The sequence below is a fragment of the Apium graveolens genome, unplaced genomic scaffold (assembly GCF_009905375.1).
Source record: "Apium graveolens cultivar Ventura unplaced genomic scaffold, ASM990537v1 ctg1502, whole genome shotgun sequence".
NCBI lineage: Eukaryota > Viridiplantae > Streptophyta > Magnoliopsida > Apiales > Apiaceae > Apium > Apium graveolens.
Genome location: NW_027417267.1, coordinates 21,497 through 41,550, shown reverse-complemented (window position 1 = coordinate 41,550; position 20,054 = coordinate 21,497). Strand labels below are relative to the sequence as shown.

The 20,054-nt window shown below is 32.8% G+C and overlaps 1 pseudogene; it reads right to left on the bottom strand.

Annotated features, from left to right (window-relative positions):
• Nucleotides 1-16,154: 16,154 nt before the first annotated feature.
• LOC141699926 (uncharacterized) lies at nt 16,155-19,561 on the bottom strand (annotated as a pseudogene).
• Between the last annotated feature and the right edge of the window lie 493 nt (nt 19,562-20,054).

Below are 20,054 nucleotides of genomic sequence, written 5' to 3'. Positions count from 1 at the left end.
TTTGAATGAAGCCTTTAATGCTCTATACAGTTGAAATGGGGACGACTCACTTAATAAAAATTAACACTTGTTTCTTGGGATCCAGCCAAAACTTTTGAAAATGTGGTTTTCTCTCTCGTGACACCTCAAAATATAGACACCTCAAAAATATATAATGTGGGACTCTTGGCCTCCTGATAGTATTTCTCATGTTTTACCAATAAACTAATAACTCATGGTTAAAATAACCTTAATGCTAGGTCCAAAATTCAATCTATGATTTAATTTTTGAAACATAAATGCACATTTCTATGCTTGAGTGAAATTCGAAGGAAACCTTAAGTTCATCTTGCCCTACATCGATGGGTATATAGATGAGACTCCCCTTAAAGACTATAAACCTTAATCAGAACAACTAACTAATGTGATGGATTTCTTGTGGCATAATTTAGAGCTGAAATATCCTGAAAATTTTAAATTACAATTTTTTTAAACTTTTAAGTCAAAATTCTAAAGTAAGGATTATGAAATCTGAACTCAAACTCTCAAAGAAACTCATAAGGGAAAAGGGGAAGATGGGTTTTGAAACAATAATAAAATATCCATTCCATATAAAGTAAAAATAAAAGTAGTTGAACCATATTTTCTCTCTATATTAGAACTTCAAACCAAACTCTTAGTGAAACAAATAGACATAGAAGTATATTTTGCTTTGAGTCGACCTTATTTGGTCTCACTTCCCTCGAAATTGTCCCACAAGAATGTATAATGTGTTTTTCTACATGGCCACACTCAATTAATATTTATTGAGCTAATTTACATTAGCTCATAAAACAAGTTCAAACTTTTTATCTATCTTTTATATTTCTTTATTTTGGTGTCCTGAGATATTCGACCACCAACATACTATAATACAAATATTTATTATGAAATCTTTTTATTTATTGAATTCGACTACATAGTACTCATATGAAAGAAAATGGATACTTGCTTGCTTTCCTCTTTTAAGCACTTCTTCTTCTTGCACACAGATAGATATTAATTGGTTGAGGCTCCATTTCTCTTTTTGTGTGTTGTAAAGGCTTTTCAAGTAACTGTATTGATTAGAGAAAGAATTTAAAAACGCTTCTTTAACATTCATCTTAAGACCCTTCAATTTTCTATAATTTCAATTCCTTTCATAATGTACTCTCTCATGCTTCCCAGGCCATCAAATTTCATCTTTGTAAGTGAATTCATGAAATTGCTCACTTTGCTTTGTGCGAAACTTTTGTACTTTTCAGCAATAGAATTATAGTAGTCCCTTGCATATATAGTTTCCGGAATGCCTCCTTGTAAGGCATTTGTCTTACTTATTTTCATGCATATTAATGCCATCTTGATATGCTTATGCCACTGCTCATACTTATTTTTGGCATCTCTGGTTGTATTTGCATTTAACTTTGTAGGTGGGTCTTCTTTTAAAACATAAAACATGATCGAAGTCCAAAATTCCAAGGTTCAATTCAATATCTTGTTTCCACTTCTTGAAATTTAATCCATTGAGTAGTTCCATTTTATTAGTACTCATGGGAAAACTCATTCTTGTAGAAAGTCTCATTCTTGGTTTAATCATCAGTGAAACTTTACTTTATGTGTACATGTTTATGTATGAGATTTATCTAGTTTCACTTAATACCATAATATATGAGATTTACCATATATACATTTATATTTAAATAAATCTGTATATGTGTCCTAAAATAAGCTATATAAAATCCACTGTATCCATGTATCAATTACACATATCATTTTTAAGAGGTGGTATCATTTGTGATATACTGTTCTTTTAATTAAATGCATCAACAATTTATCCTATACTTTTAGATTTATCAAATAAAATTTTAGTTCACACAAATTAACAACTTTAGAAGTTCAAAAATCATTCTAAATTTTTAATCCTTCACGAAATGCAAATATCAATACATATACAATTCAACTAATTTATTAGTATTGAATTCAAATGTTCAATAAATGCCTATTAATTCATGATATATTATAATCGCATAAATATGGCTGCTTTGGCAGCAATATATATAGTATTAAATATAAAGACAAATATTATAGAAAAGAAGAAAAAAATAGAATTCACTGCAACTATGAATTCGTAATATAATCTTTAACATTCAAGTATTAATCCCAAAAATATTATCTAAAACTTTAAATATGTTGCTCTGATACCACTGTTAGATTAACAATAAAATTATAGATCAATCTGGTAAAGATATACTAACTTGTTTTAGTAATACTTGAATGCATTTTGAATCTTCTCCTGGATCCACCCTTTATGTTCTCCTTCATTTCTATTATGATGGGACAAATACCTTCTGAGAAGATAAGTTCAATATTTGAACAAGTTATGACCGTTCTCTTCATCAAAAAACAGTTAATAACTATCTATCTCAATCAACATGTCTTCAGGATTATTACAAGTGAATCTAAATTCAAACAGATAAAATTATATATGTAATGCATATTTGATTATATCCAAAGTTATATATAATAACTACAACTTGTATAGGTGTGTGAAACCTAATCCTGTTTTTTGTGTCTATATATATCATTAGTTCATACGGTAATATTACACATAAAGCATCTAAAAACTCAGATGTAGTTTAAATTGATTGCGTTATCTCCCATGGATTCTAATAGGGAAACTGATAGAATATGATACCAATTACTGAGAGGGAATTATTTATTTTTGGATATAAAAGTGAAAATCAGCCAGTCTCAGTGGACAGGGAGCATAACTCACATGGCTATAAGAGTAAGTAATCTTTGTTAAATGTCATGGAAGCCAACGTTCCCCACCTCTCTCGTATGCTTGATAATTCCATTTTATTCCTTACTTTCTTTACGGTCTGGTTCGACTGAGTTCCGTCTAACTACCATTCTGAAACGATGTCATGCATTGAATTAAAATCCATTCCTATTCTACACACTTGTTTTAAGTTAGGATAAGAGATCATCTGATTATCTCTCCTACCACTTCTTGAATCTTGTAATTTAAGGCTATATAACTAATCAGTAGAAAGCAGATATATATACGATTCGATATACTTATTTATGAAACTAGTTTGTGGATTGCACAAATCACAGCTTGAATAATAATTATTATTCCTTATTTTACATACATGCATATATATCTAAATGCTAAAATGACAACTATACGAAGAAGGATCAAGGAGAAGATGCAAGAGATTTAACAATCCTAATGATTGAAACCCAAGAAGACTTCAAGACTTCAAGTAGATTCAATATTCAGTGTATGCTTAAATTGTAGTATAACAACGGTGGTGTTAAGTAGGCACTTTAGCATAGATTTTCAAAAACTTGAAAAGCAAAACAAAAGTCTTCACAATCAGCAGCAATTTTGATGACTAAACCCACAAAACATTACACACACTATTCTAAAAAAAAATGAATCTATTCCAATCTTTCTAAATTTCTTTGCTAATTGGCTACTGTTGGGCCTGGTCCACTTATGTGGGCTATGATTTTATTAAGCCCAACTAAATAAATGAAAAAAACAAAAACACAGTAGAATGTTAGAGAGAGAGAAAAAAAAGGAAATAAAAGGGGGGAGACAAAATGTTTTGTGGAGTAGCGTGAAGTGATTCAAGACAATCCCAGAGGTGGAAGTACAAGCAGCAACAAGGTTGTATCTGTGAATTCTCTCCTACAAATCGGTGAGAATATCCAAACTTGGTTTGCTGTATTATTAGTGAAATCCACATCTCTGTGAAGATTAATGTTTGTATGTACGTCTAGTATTAACTACAGAGAAACTTGTGTAACCCATTATTTATAGTGGAATTGTTTTAGTGTGGGTGGTTTAATGTCACCTCGTGATTTTTTCCCAGGGTTTTCCACGTCAAAAATCTGGTTTGTTTTTTTACTTCTTTGCTGCTGTTATTTTGATCTATATTGCTTCAATTTTCTGTCCGTATATTGATGGGTGCATCATCCTATTTTATACATAAAGAGGAAGTCTAAAGTGTAGTTGCATATAGCTTAACTTGTTGTTCATTAATTGTGGTCTCCGGTAACCTTAGAGCATTGCTCTTAAAGTCTAGTGTATCCAAAAAAGAGTTTATTACACTCTTTTACTCCCAACAGCTACTAAGAAAGAAACCCTTTTATGAAAAAAAGCTATAAATACTAATAGTTCAAACAAAATAACTCTCTAAAATTAAACAAACACCAACATTGAATACCCAAGTGCTCAAGTATTTGTCCAATCTTTCTGTGCTTACCAAAATCACAAAAAAATATGAGATGAATTGTGTTTTTACAAAATATATTAACTTCAATCACAACGTCACAACTAAGGACTCATTGTTTGCTAAATAATTACATTGCCAAAATACCAACTCATTGACCTACAACTAAGCTAGATACAACTCCTGAATATTAAATTTTTTGGTGCAACTAAATATTTACCAAAATAAATAGAATATCTAGGGCAGAAATCGCTTAGCTATTCCTACCTAACCACGAGCATCATATTACTCTTACTTCACAAATTCAACCTTGACGGTAATAATCTCAACTTCAACTGCTACTACTTCCCAGCTATTTATGTATGTTTAAATAATTACAACACTTAACATCCCAACATATCGCCCCTCAGCATAGCACGGACAAACAAATACTAGCTCTTAAATAATACAAAACACAGTACACCCCTGACACAAACAACTGATGACTACAGAAAACAGTTGAATGATCTGACTTAAATTGGATTTCTGGTTCTATTTTCAACAAAAATGGTACAAACAATAGAAAGACTTGTAGTAGTTGCAAGATTGTTGCGCTAAAGATTTGCTGATATATGATGATCATAAGTTTAACTACAAGGGACGAGGAGTACATGTCATTGCAGTTTGCAGGCCTTTAAACATTATGAACATGCAACTTCCAGAACACATCAGTGGTGTTGTCATCCTTGCTTCATTATATTGAGGAATTTGGATGGTGATAACGACCAGCTAATAGAATACAGAAAAATCACTGCTGCAGAAATGCACTGAAGAGGACTCACTCCTGCTGTTCTGTGCCTCTGCAAATGTGAATATAAAGTATCCACTATTGAGGTATCTCTCCTTCCTCTAGCTCCTCCTCTACTGGCAAAACTTTGCTTGAACCGAGAAGATCATTTGTTTCCACTAGTCCCAGTTCCTCCATGAACATTCCATCAAGATTAGAAAAATCATCAAAACTTTATTCTGATATCAGATCCGAAATTGAACCTAATAACCCTTGCACAAGTTCAGGGTCTAGCTTTTCAATTATTTCTGCCACAGTAGAATTGACAGTGAAATCCAACTGCTCATCTAAAGCTTTGTCAAAGAATATATCATTCTTTGTCCCTTCTTGTTCACTTGCTGTTGCACATGAAGAGCTGTCTAGCGTGTCTGCTGGTTTTTCTTCCTTAATTACCTCCTCCCTCAAGAGAACTCCTTTTGGACTCGGTTCTCCATTCTTTATGAACTCCTTATGGTCGAGCTTATGACGAATTTCAACTTTTGTAACTTCAAAATCATAATGGTGCGAAGGTAGGAATATATAAATTACAGGGTACTCAATAATACTTAAATTGGCCAACTGCTCACATATTGGTGCCTCTATATCTAGCTGGACGAAAGGTGACTTAGAATGCTGCATTTAAAGAACAATACAAAACAGGTACAATAAAACAAGTTCAAACTTTTTATCTATCTTTTATATTTTTTTCTTTGGGAGTCGTGAGATATTCGACCACCAACATACTATAATACAAATACTTATTATGAAATCTTTTTATTTATTGAATTGGACTACATAGTACTCATATAATAGCACTTAACTACTTTATATTATTTTACTCAACTAAAATCTTTATTCCTTTCATTCCATCTAATATATTTTAAGTCGGGGTGTTACAAGATAGATGCTTTTAATATTAAAATTCAATAAGATTAAACATCATATTTTTTACTAAAAGTATATGCTTACAATTTTCTAAACATAAGTTTTTGTTGATATTTTATATTTGTATTATTACATATATGAATGATGGAAATGTGTCTTGTAGTTTATACTTTAACAAACTATAAAATTTCAAAATTATGATAAAGCTAAATTTTCACTAAACTTTTTTATAATTTGATACTACAGGACGAAAAATATCCAATTTAATTTATTCTGAATAAAAAATCATTTAAATCAAGAGAAGAGGACTTTGGCGGAGGGAGCAATGAGAAGAATAAAAAATCAGATTAAACGCGGGAAGCACAATTTGGAAAATTTGAAAACAGAAGAAACAAATACCCTGCAAGATACCAAAAAGTAACGGTTGGTAATAGCTGTACACCACGCCCAGTTCACTCTGTAGGCGTATATAACCAATGCTAACCAACTGCTAGGGTTTTACAGGCGCCTCTCTCCCTTTCCTCAAAAACTCTCTTATCTTTTGCAGGCTAAATTGACTCTAGTAAAATTCTCATTTCTTTAAGCTTCCAATCGTCGCCAAAGGACTGTAGAGGTGTTGAAACTGACGAGGTATGCTATCTTCTCTTTGATCACAGTCTTTACATTCTGATGAATTTGAATATGTGATATATATATTCTGTTGTAGTAAACTGAATTTGAATGGATGCTTTAGAATTCATAAAGAAATCAACAGATGCTCAAGTTTTCTTTAACCTCTAATCAGTTTGAAGGTGTTTTCATCTAAGGCAAACCACCAAAATGATTTCTTGCTTGTGGTTTGAGGTTATTAATTGGTACTATTCATTGGAAAAAATTCAATTGAATTAATTAGTTGAATCCTAAGATTATAAGTTTTTTCTGGGATGTATTGGATGTAGGTAGGTATTAATAATTTTTGGTTTTATACATGATTTGTCTCTATAATTGGCTAACTACAATTTGTGCGAGTCTTAAATTGTTTTTAAGAAAATTAACAAAAACCAACTCAACACGTTGGCCTTCATTTTGAAAAACAATTTGAGACATATTTGGGCTCTAGCATTTTAGTATACGTTGAAAGAAAAGATCTCACTCAAACTCACGCAAAATATTTAGGATAAGAGATATTTTATATAAACTATAATACTTGAAAATGACTTCATTACAAATGATTAGGTACAAGCCTTTATATAGGACTCCATCAAAAAATCTTGACACTTGCTTAATTGCTAGAGTTCAAAAGACTCTTACTTAAATACTACACATCAAGCCTTAGATATTGATGAATGGATGCCTTAATTAGTTATCGAAAGAACCTTAGTTGTCGAATGAACCTGATCGGCTAACCCCATACATCGATTAAATGACAAGTTTGTGGAGAGGTCATCCCTAATATTAACGTGCAAATGCTACAAAGAAAGTCCGTTTACGATATATGTTGGGAAAAAAGAAAAGATAAATTTGTGGAGGGGGCATAGTAATCCAAAACAAGGTTTTCTGAAAAATATTTATTATATAAACTTATATATTTAGTATTGATATCAATTGAAGATATGTAAAAGAAATAGGATTCCAACTAATTATAGTATTTATAACACCCACATCACATATCGAAGAGATTGGATTAGTGTCATCGGTATCAAATCGAATATTGTATTTTTTCTGTATATGCGTACATGTTACTTATCATATGCAACCCATCAAAAATTATACATCTAAAACCTTAAACATACCGAAAATAATGAAAGTTGTACATAACGAAAGGATGTTTCCCAAAGTCTATGACTTACAGTGAGTTTATAAGAAATTTTACAAGATAGATGATTTGTATGTGAGGAAAGCCTATGAATTTAAATAATAAAGATGATGAAGAAAGATAGATTATGATCTCGAGAGAGATCTGTGCGACCCCGAAGGATTAGGAGAGAAAGAAGAGAATATAACGCATATATAGAGTTACGAAACCTTAATTATAATTCTACTAGTTATCCTTATTCAAATATAATCTATAATTAGGCTCATTGTTCAACCATAATTTCAATTCTTAATCTTTATCAAATTTTATTCTTTTTTTCAAATTTTTTCATATAATTAACAATTTAAAAATTACGGAATATTATAAATTTAATTGTTATGTCATAATTTGAATATTGTGATATAATAGTTTTTATGTTGGGAATATGATATACTTGTTTTATTTCTCTTGCGTGACAAATTTTAGGAATCTAATTTTCCAATTTTAGTGCATTACATACCAATCAATTATTATTATACCATGTCTCTAATTCTAAAACCTAACAACACCATCAAAAACTTAATTTAACCACCATTCATCAATCACTCACTGAAATTAATAAGAAAATTAGAAGTGAAAGAGAGAAGACTCGAAATAAACAAGAGAAACTAACTTGTTCGTTGTTATAAATAATTGTCCAATTTTACTAGTTAAACACACTCAGACAATCTTTGACAAGATTCAAAATATTTACATCAAGTGAGAACTTTAAACCAACATGTGTACGATCAAACCACGCACTTTTCGAGACACCACTATTTATGCCCCTCGATGGTGGCATGTTTCTTTCAATAAAAGATATTTAAGAAACCTTTACATATTACTATTCTTTTAATGTAGTTTAGTACCCCAAACCTTTTCCAAAATATTGAAATTACTTTAAGTTATACATTACAATTTAGTCCCAAAAGTTTTACAAGTTTTATGTAAACTCCTGAACTTTACAAACTTATTGTTAAGCCTTTAACTCTATATTGAATTAGAAATGAAATATCACATTCAATGGTAAGATATAAAATTTTACCCTTATTTATTACTAAAAATATATAATTTTATAGTGTAGTTGTGCACAACCATTATCTTTCATATTTAGTGTAGTGTAGATGTGCATGGTCATTATCTTTCATATTTGCACTCTGAGTATTCTCTTTATCCTATTCCCACCATTTTACTTTTAGATCAATATTTTTTGTCATATGGCAAGAATTTGCTTCATATGGAGGTCCTTAACTATTCTCATATTTAATTTGGTTACACTGTTAGATTATTACTTTTTCACATATGGTAATAATATCCTAGACACCTACTGACATGAAGAATTATTTCTTTGCAAGAAGAGAGAGATATGCCGATCTTTGGCTTTGGCTTTGTACTGATATTTAATAAATTTCACCTCCTGCGATACACCACTTCCATCAATATTTACATAATTTCACTTAAATTATATATAATTTGAATAAAATTCTAATATATATTATTGGATACTAAAATTTATAAACATGTAATTTGAATTTGAATGTGTATACTTCCCAATTAAGATCAAATAGCATGAAATAGTATATGATTGAGAGGAATTGAACCATTATATTAACCTCTTTTGTAACTTTATAATAATAATAAAAAAATGCTAATAGTTCTCCGGGTTACGTCACCTCGCATACCTCCGGTTCTTTGATGTTTTTTTGAATAAGTAGTAATGTTTGACAATTTAAGCTCGTCTGATTATGTCACCTGGAATACCTTTGGTTCTTTGATGTTTTTAACTGTTGTGATAATTATAGTATTACTTTACTGATTATATATAAACTTATTAGCTATACTTGTTTTTGTTTTTTTCTTTCTAAGCAAAAGGCCAATGAGGTATATACTTCTTACTATGGACATAGGTTGAAAACAACATTTAAGGTTTTAGACGAGATGGTTACTTATTCGAATAAAATTGGTTATATGCTGCAATTGTGTGTCAAGTGTTCATAATCTGTACAAGTACATCTAGAATCCTCGAAAATAAAAAAAAATATGCGCAGTTAAGTATGATTGGTGAGACTTGATAAAAAAACTATGATGGTGAGATGGTTACTCAATTAGATAATGTTTTCTACATGTTACAACTTTCTGTCACGTGTTCATAATCTTTCTCTTTTTTTCGGTGAGAAGCCTGTTTTATATTATAGCATGTTGCATTTATAGACTTTTTTTGTGCAAATTAGAAATATGCAATGATGTGCACAAGTGTGTTCTTGTATATGCTTTGTTATCTATATAGCAAAATGTTGTCAAACGTTATACTTTATAGTTTATAAAATTCTTATATTCCGCCGACTATTTTAGGGTAAAGGGCTTGATGTTTAGAAGTTGAGGACGAAGTTGTTTTTCTTGTTCGTGTTGTCGGACTTAAACTTGCACGTCTTAACATTGTCGATTTCAAAGCTATCACTAAATGTTTGTAGGCTGGACGTTTTCCTTTGAAGAGGTCCTCCGTATTCTCTAGACTGAAAAATTATGAAAGACATTTGAAGAAATAATAATTAAATCCTATTATTTTCCATCCTAAAACTGGCAGGTTATTTCTTGTCTAGTTCGTGTATCCATAAGGCGGTGTGGAAGCAAACATAAGTGTTCAGTTATCCTCATCATAGTTATATTTCATCGATCTCAATGAACAAATTGAAAGGAACACTTTACGAGAGCCCAGAGCCCGGAAGACATGGTCATATTCCACAAATAGAATGGATGTGTCCTCCAAAGGTATGAGTTGAAACATTGATATTACATACATTTTGATATCTTTTTAGTTTAAGATGCTATGCACTTTTCTTTTATAAGTTGATGTTGACTATTACACACGGATTTTAATAACAGTTAACTTTGGATATTAACTGGGGTGTGGCTGCTGGGCAAGAGAGCATAGAGGCTACCCGGAGACGTGTACCAACTGATCCTAGGTAAAGTTTATCTTGTTCCACTACAAGAAATTTCATTATTACCAACGCCAGATTCGGTTGGCAAATCAAGCAAATCCGTAGGTAAAAGACATTCCTAACGAAACGCCCACTGAACTAGACCGTTGGAGGAAACGTCGTTGGGAAGCACCTTACTAACCGATTGAGTGTTCATTACTAAATTAGTAACGGATTAATAACAAACTAATAACACACCACCTCTTCAGAAACTAACAAAATAACACCATAAACTAACAGAATATTTCGGTTGCTAAATATAGCCACAGAATTCTAATGGAAATCTGTTATTAAAAAATAGTAACAAAATAATATCGGAATGTCAGTTGTTAAATTTAGTAACAAAATAAATACCAATATATTGGTTGCTAAATCTAGTAACAAAATTCTAATGAAAATTTGTTGTTAAATTCAGTAACAAAATGCTATCGAAACATCTGTTGTTAAATTTAGTAACAAAATAAACACCAATATTTTGGTTGCTAAATCTAGCAACAAAATTCTAATGAAAATCTGTTATTAAATCCAGTAACAAACAAGTATCAAATAAAAATCTGTTGTTAAATTTAGTAACAAAATAACCAACAAGGAATTAATAGGCTATCCGTCGTTAAATTTGGTTAAAAAGAACCAAACAAAATGTATGTTAGTAAATTTAAAAACACACAACAGTTTCCCAACAAAATAAATATCAAAAGAAACACTTGGCTAATATCCAAATTCCAAATTGGGAGTAAGAGTTAAGTTATCTCAACCCCTTGGAATAGTACACCAACATATCCAAAAGCAAGCCTTTAATTCTGCTGAGGTACTAGTTATACTATCACAGTTCACAACCAAGTGTTCACCCTTGCAACACTATTATAGTGTCATACAACAAAATACAGTCAAGTGCACAAAATATAGTCAATTGCACCATGAAAAGTCTAAACTAGTTAACATGCGAAACTAGTTAACATACTAAACTAGTTACTCATCATCATTCTCGCTTTCCAGATCAGCGTTAGGAGTGGTAGGGGACTGAACAGCTTGAGCAGAAGTAGCCTCGAGAATTTTGGCAATTTGGTTCTCCATTTTTTTCATTTTATCCTTCATCAATTTTAATTCCTCTTGCAACTTCTGATTTTCTGCATTGGGAAAGGATGAACTGCAAGTAGGAGTAATCTTTGAGCCATAAAAGATACTTTGCGATGAACCAACTCCATAGACCCTCTTTTTCTTGTCAACACCTCCTGCTGCCTCAAGAAAAATAGCATTCTTATCAACAGGCTCTCCAGCTTTCTCATGGAGCTCACAAAGTCTCAGGAATGTTTCCTGCACCCATCCACAGTATTACCGGCTATTGAACATAAAATTGATAAAATTAATTGTAACCAAAGAAACAACATTTCCTTCCTACATAAGCACATTTCCCCAGTAGAGTAATCTTCATAACAACCCAAGGTCATGTATAAAACCGCAATTCTAAGAAATCACAATGTGCATAACAATTCATACCAACATAAAAATTAAATTGTCTTTCATATGTCGGGTATTTCATTTTTCCAGTTTAAGACCAAATTAGACCAAATCTAAATATGTCTAAAAATATCAGCGGTTAAATTTAAAGATTCGACCAAAACTATGTTAAACATATAAATCACAACATAAAGAATCTGGTTGCATGTACAGTAATATCAAATAGATGATGATTTAATAATTATTGGTCACATTGAATACAAATAATTGGTAGATTAATATGCATACCCTTCACGCAACAACAAAATGGTCAAAAAGCGGAAGAACCACATAAGATAATACTGACATAAAAAAATAATTAGGCAGAGGAAAGGAGGAAAGAATTCTGCAACTCCTAATTTATCTTGTACTTGTAATTTATCTTGTACTTGTAATTTTTTACCATTTTTGCATAAAAGCAAGCTAAAAATAAGCACATACGAAAATTAAAATAACTTACATATGTTTGTTGGCTTTTTTTATCAACCCAAATCCTTTCGACACCAGAGTCAAGGTCATCCTCATCATCGTCGTCATCCTCGCCATTCTCGCCATATTGCAAATTCTTCTTTTTCTTCACACGTTTAGTGTGCGTCAATAAAAACACCTGATCTGCAGTTGGCTCGCGATTGTACTTCATTTTCTATAAAAATGAGCAGCACACCTTAGAGCATGGGATTATAATTTAAAAAAAACATATAATGTATCAATAAAAAATTACCCAACGAGCTGCAACCGTCCTATGGGAGGCAGAACCGCTCGTGTGTGTTGAATGGTGGCCATCAGCCCCGCCGCAACGATTATTTTTCTGAATCATCGACTTCCTTTGAAAATCTGGAGATTGCCAAAATGTTACCCATTTCTCATAAACATTCTGGCCAAGTCCTGAATGTCGTTCTTCACCCTTTTCCCAGCGAGCTCGAGCAACACTACACACTTCTGAATACTTCTTCCGTGCAGTTATTAACCAGCCCCGATATACCACTGCATCCAATTGCTTCCACACAAAATATTTCTACAACAATAAACGACTCCTTGTTACAAAGCAATTCATAAATTCAAGTACAAGAAGGAATGAAATTACAAGATGTGTATTTACCTTAAATTCCTCAAAATAAAAATCTCGAGTTTCTTTTGAAATTGACTTCCAGTTATATCCTTCAGGCTCAAGTCTCTCGTATATGATTTTCCTAATCCTAGAAGAGCACTGATTTGACGGTTCCAACCTTAAGAAAACAAAATTTATGCAAGGCATATGAATAACACTCCTAAATTTACAAAACAGAAACAATTTTGCGATAAAACAATTAAATAAAAACTTACACATCCTCAATAACTTCTACTTGAATCCGTCCGTCAATATGTGTAGAGCCAATGGACCAACAACCAAAATTATTAGCAGCTGTAGAAGATAAATTTAGTGTGTTTGGTGTCGGTTGATGTGATTGAGCAGAGAGCTGCTGGGATTGTTGTGACTGATCTGGGGTGTTTGGCATTGAATGAGATGTGTGCTGGGATGCCTGCTGTCTTGATTGAACAAGTGATTGTTCTTGTGATTGAGTTGGTCTGCTTCCAGTGGGACTCCCAAAGTCAAGCACTTCCTTGTTTTTCTAAAATTAATTGACATATGAACTTTAGTTCTGTGATTTTGATTATGCACCAATCCAATTATAATATTGTATGTAACTACAATGCATAATGGAATTAAAAAAAATATGTATGTGTGTTACTTGTTATCAAACACAGTATACAAATAAAGTATATTTTTTTATGTGTATTACTTGTAATCCAAATTATAAAATTGTATATAACTATAATACACATTGTATGTCTGAAAAATACCTAGCTTACAATAGAGGGAAAAACAAATCTTGTTAATATTTTTCTAATCAGAAATAATTCATCACTTACTTGTTTGTTGTAACGATGTTCTGATCGAGCTGGAATCCTCTTTCCTAATGGAGTTGAATTGCATTTTCCTGATTTTTCTGTTACGCGTTCTGCAGATTGGGCTGGTTTTCTTTGTACTGATTGAGTTGAATTTTGTTGTCCAGGTTTTTTTGGTACACGCTGTGCAGATTGGGCTGGTATGCTTGATTTTTGCGATACGCGCTCTGCAGATTGGGTTGACATGCTTCTAGCAAGCCCCTCCTTTATTTCCTGAAATTAATTGCATTTTGATTAATATATATGATGGGTTCAAATACCCTGTTCACTTGTATCCACTAATGAAACAATTAGTATGAATTGGGAACTTTCCAAATTTCTACAGATAAATGGGATTAATAAATAGTTGATATTGTTGAAATATGGCATCAACTAAATAGTAATATTTCAAGTTTCTTGATTAAGAAATTAAATAATTCTGACTATAAAGATCATTCTAATGTATATTGGCTACCCTGTGTCTGCAATATATTAAATATGTTGTTATATAAAGATGATGCGTTAGGAATGCAGTGCTGTTGAAGGGCGCCTGGTGTACTCTCATGATAGATAAGTTTATAGACATATGATATTGCAAGCAGACTATGTAAGTGCAAAAAGAAATGCTATATAAGTCCAAATATGTAATAGTGCAATACGATGAAACTAAGCACAAAAGCACTGCAGATTGGACTTCGAACTTACTCTGTTGGTGAAATGATCATCTGATCGAGCTGTCACGCGCTGTGCAGATTGGACTTGTATGCCTGGTCTTGATTGAGTTGAATTTTTCAGTCCAGAATTTTCTGGTATACGTTTTCCAGATAGCGTTGGTATGCTTCCAGCAGGGCTCCTAAACCTCCTCATTCTTGCCTGTAATAATATAAATTAGAAACTGCCTAATTGCACTAAGCATAAATTGTAAGTGAAGCTTGTACAACATTATGAATACGGACTTACATGGTCACTATAGCCAGCTTTCTCGATAGTTATCTTAGGGACCTGGATGTTAAGAGCAAAACCATCCTCCTTGTTAAAATTTGCTCTCCCACTTCCCTTCTTTTTTTTCGCAATCTGAAATATAGTAATAATATCACATTATATATCAAATAATGCAGTGTACTTAGTAATATTTGTTTATACATATAAACAACCTGAAATTAAATTTGAATTCAAGTTTCACCTTAGCAAAACCATCATCGCCATCAGTTGCATTCTCATCAGTTGCATTCTCATCAGTTGCATTCCCATCAGTTGCACCCACGCTGCGTTTCTTTGGACTCGCGAACGGAGCAAAACCAGCAGGTTTAACACCAATACCCTTATTATTAGGACTTTCATCTTTCATCATGGGCTGATAAGAAAATCCTTGTTAATAAAATCAGATATACAAGTGAAACAATCGAACCGTTCTTATTTTACTTACAAACTAAAGGCAAAAAAAGGAGAGCAAATGATTATATAAAAACTCCAAGGACAGCCTCTTAAATCTCACAACCCATATTAAATGACTAACGGAGAAGTGTAATCAAACAAGTGTTGCTTAGTTGCGACTCTAAACACATATATAGAGCTCAATTTAGAGTTCCCAAGGGGGTTCGAGGGTTTTGAAATTGAAAGGGGGTTAATTGAGATGAACTATAAACACTTATATACACATGCATATAAGAAAATGAAGAAGAACATACAGATAAAAGATTTGCCAATTTCTTCATCTTCATCACCTCTCGATTTAGAGTTCTATTCGCCCGCCTCCTTCCAGAGAGAGAAAAACCCTAATTTGTTATGTGTCTCCGACCCAGATTCTCACATGTCCCTGCTTTTATATTTTTTATAAAATATAATTAAAATATTATACTCGATAATATGTGCACTACTATTTTGATTTTATAAATATATATATATATATAATAGATATATATATATATATAAGTATTTTCATTATAACTCATAAATATTACATCAAATATTCAGAAAAATTTTACATACCTGATAGGCGAAAAAATTTATTCGGATGAATTACTGTTATTATCTTCACAAGTATTACTACTATTTTCGGTATTTTCAGTTGTTGAGGATCCGTCTTCTTCGGTTTCATATTCCATTTCTTCTTCCGGAGTTTCATCACCATCATCTAAATCTATTCCAATCCCACTTTCATCATTTAGATGTATTGGAATATCATCCGTACTAATATCATTTAGATGTGTAGGAATTTCGTCTTGGAACGGTTCTTGATGCGATGTCGAGTTTTGAGGAAGTTCAACAAGTGACCGAGCCTTTAATTTGCATACAACTAGCCAATCAATCTTGTCTCGTTTAAGACTTGGATAATTACAAAAGTAGACTTGCATGGCCTGTATTGCTAGTACAAATGGTTCATACACACGCAATCTCTTTTTTTTATTGACCTCAACTATGTTATAACGTGGATGAACTCTTGTTCCAACATTGGGTGTAGGATCGAACCATTGACACTTAAACAAAACTGTTTTCTTGACCGGTGAACGTGGATACTCGACAATCAAAATCTCTTCAACCATTCCAAAGTAATCATTAAAAGCCTCGCTATAATTCGATCCCTTGATACATACGCCACTGTTGAACGTTGACCTATCAGCCCCATATTCTCGTGTATGAAATGTATACCCATTCACATAGTAAATTGGTACCGACTTAACCGAACGAAGAGGTCCCAATGAAATATCGCGAACATATTCATTTGGTACCAGTGATGAATTTTGAGCCTGAAAAAATATAATGGCGACTATTAGAATGCGGAAAAAATAGTTCACAGTTATATAATATTAAATATAAATGTATCAATTTAACTTACATAAGCTTTAAACCACATCGCAAAATCACTTTCCAAGCCCCGATCAATTTCAACACTAGTTATATGTGGATTATGTCCACGCAGCTGATTTATGAAAATCCTGATTACACAAAAATAAACTAATCAGATAATAGGGATTAATGGGGAAATATAAGTGTGTGATTATAGTAAATTAACTTACTCGATATATGATGCAACCTCAGGGCAGTTAAACAATATATAGTTGTGAGCTGCCATGTACTCTCGATCATCAAAATAACGAATGCTGACACTCCCATGTGAACGTCCAGGATGAGAAAATATAGAAATATTTCCTCCAAAACTCTCCCCACCTCCACTAGGATCGTTTCTTGGAACTTTTCTATGCTTTGTTTGAACATGGGGCTTAAAATAGTGTGAGCAAAAAGTGGAAGCTTCCTCAACCAAAAAAGCATTGCATATTGATCCTTCAACTCGAGCTTTATTTTTCACATTACTTTTCAAGTGACGTAAAAATCTTTCAAAAGGGTACATCCAACGATACTGTACAGGACCTGCAATGCGTGCTTCGTATGGCAAGTGCACTAAAAGATGTTCCATAGAGTCGAACAATGACGGTGGAAATATACGCTCTAACTTGCAGAGTATAACAGGAATTTGTTCTTCAAGTCTACGCATGTCACTTGTCCTCAAAGTAGCTGAAGTGAGATCTCTAAAGAAAAGGCTTAGTTCTGTCACAGCCTCCCAAACATTATTCGGAAGAAATTCCCGAAAAGCAATGGGAAGAAGTCGTTGCATAAAGACGTGGCAATCATGACTCTTCATCCCAAATAACTTGTATTTATTCATGTTAATACAACGCCCCATATTTGACACATATCCATCAGGAAATTTCAGATCTTTCAACCATTCACACACTTTTTGCTTTTGCTTTTTGTCTAAGCTATAACATGCTTTCGGATACTTCCGTGTCAATTCATCAATTGCTAACTCTGGTCTTCGACAAATCATTGCAATATCATCTCTTGCCTTAGAATTATCTTTCGTTTTTCCTTCAATGGCCATGATAGTGTTGAAGATATTTTCAAAGACATTTTTCTCAACATGCATGACATCAAGATTGTGTCTAATCGTTAATGTCCTCCAATATGATAAATCCCAAAAGATGCTTCTCTTTTTCCATCCACAGTTGTAAGCTTGAATGACTTTAGCATTGTGCTCAGCACCTCCCAATTATATAATTTTCATCAAACCAAGTGACTGAATTTCTTGAAACACATCTTCACCTGTTCGGACCGGAGGGGCAGATTCAGTCACTATCTTTCCCTTTGTAAACCAGTTTTTATTCTTTCGAAATGGATGATTGGCGGGTAAAAACTTTCGATGATTATCAAACCATGTAGTCTTTCCACCATGTGAAAGATTATATGCATCATGATCGTGAGCACAATGAGGACAAGCTAAATGGCCAGCAGTTTTCCATCCAGACAACATTGAATAAGCAGGGAAGTCACTAATAGTCCACATCAATGCAGCTCGCATACGAAAATTTTGTTTCAAAGAATTATCCCATGTCTCCACACCAACTTCCCACAACATTTTCAACTCAGCAATCAATGGTTGAAGAAAAACATCTATCTTCTGTTTTGGATTTTTTGGCCCGGGCACAAGTACTATAATTGGCCAAGAAGAATATTGTTTACCTGTTGCCCCAAATGGTTGAAATCCATCAGCAGAAAGCCCCAATCTAACATTTCTCGTCTCTGAGGAAAATGAGGGATGTGCTCTATCAAATTGTTTCCACTCCTCCGATTCTGAACAGTGACGCATCACACCTTCTTCTTGATCATGTTCAGCATGCCATCTCATATGGGTTGCTGTCGTAGGTGAAGCATACAATCTTTGTAATCTCGGTGCCAATGGAAAATAGATCATCCTACTAAAAGGAACTTTCTTTCTCTCCTTCTTGGATCTGTTAAGTCTTGTTTTGTATCTCGCATGTGAACAAAATTTACATGACTCTATATTGATGTCTTCACCCCAGTATATCTTGCATCCATTAACACAACAATCAATATGCTCGGAAGGAAGCCCCAATTCTTCCATATACTTCTTCGTGTTGTAAAAGCTATCAAGAAACATATTATCTTGGGGCAAGATGCCTTTGAAGAACTGTGACGTCTGATCATAACATGTCTCTGACCAATGATGGTCAGATTTCAAACTTAACATCTGAGCCATAGCGGACAACTGAGAAGTTTCACAACCTTCGTATAACTCTTTCTCAGAATACTTTAGAATATCATACAACTTTTGTGCCTCTGCATTTGGAATCTCCGGATCAAAATTTGGACCAGCAACATCGATCACCATGTTATACATTAGGTTGACATCATCTCTTTCACCTTGGGTATTGGAATGATGTGTGGAGGACTGTTCTCCACTTTGTCTAGCCATATATGGCTCTCCATGTCGATCCCACACATAATAACCCCTCACAAATCCTTTTTTCAGTATATGTAATTTCACGGTCTCCGCATTCCAGAATTGACGATTCTCACACTTGAAACATGGACATTGAATACTTGTCCCATTCATGGACTCTTCTCGAGAAATAACATATTGCATAAAATTTTCCAACCCATTAATAAAATTTCGAGTTAAAAATCCCCGACTATCTTTTCTTTGATACATCCAATCCCGATCATTATTCATTTTAAACGTTTAGTAACCTGCAAAAAATATCAAATAATTATACGTACATACAGTTTAAGAAAAATATCAAATAATTTATATGTTAATTAAAACCCACATTCACCAGGTATCTAAATGAGCAGAGTATAACCAAATATCTAAATGCACATATCCTCCATATGTTAATTAAAGTACATGTTCATATTTTAACAACATTTAACAGATCAATGTACTTGGTCACTAGCAAGATAAATGCAATATCTGTTCAAATTGACAATAATAAGAAAATTAAGAAATCCCTAAATGAGCAGACTAATTAACATTTACGGTATTTTAATGCATAAAATTAACAAAAACTATAATTCATTTCATTATTGCTAACGACCTATTCCGTTGG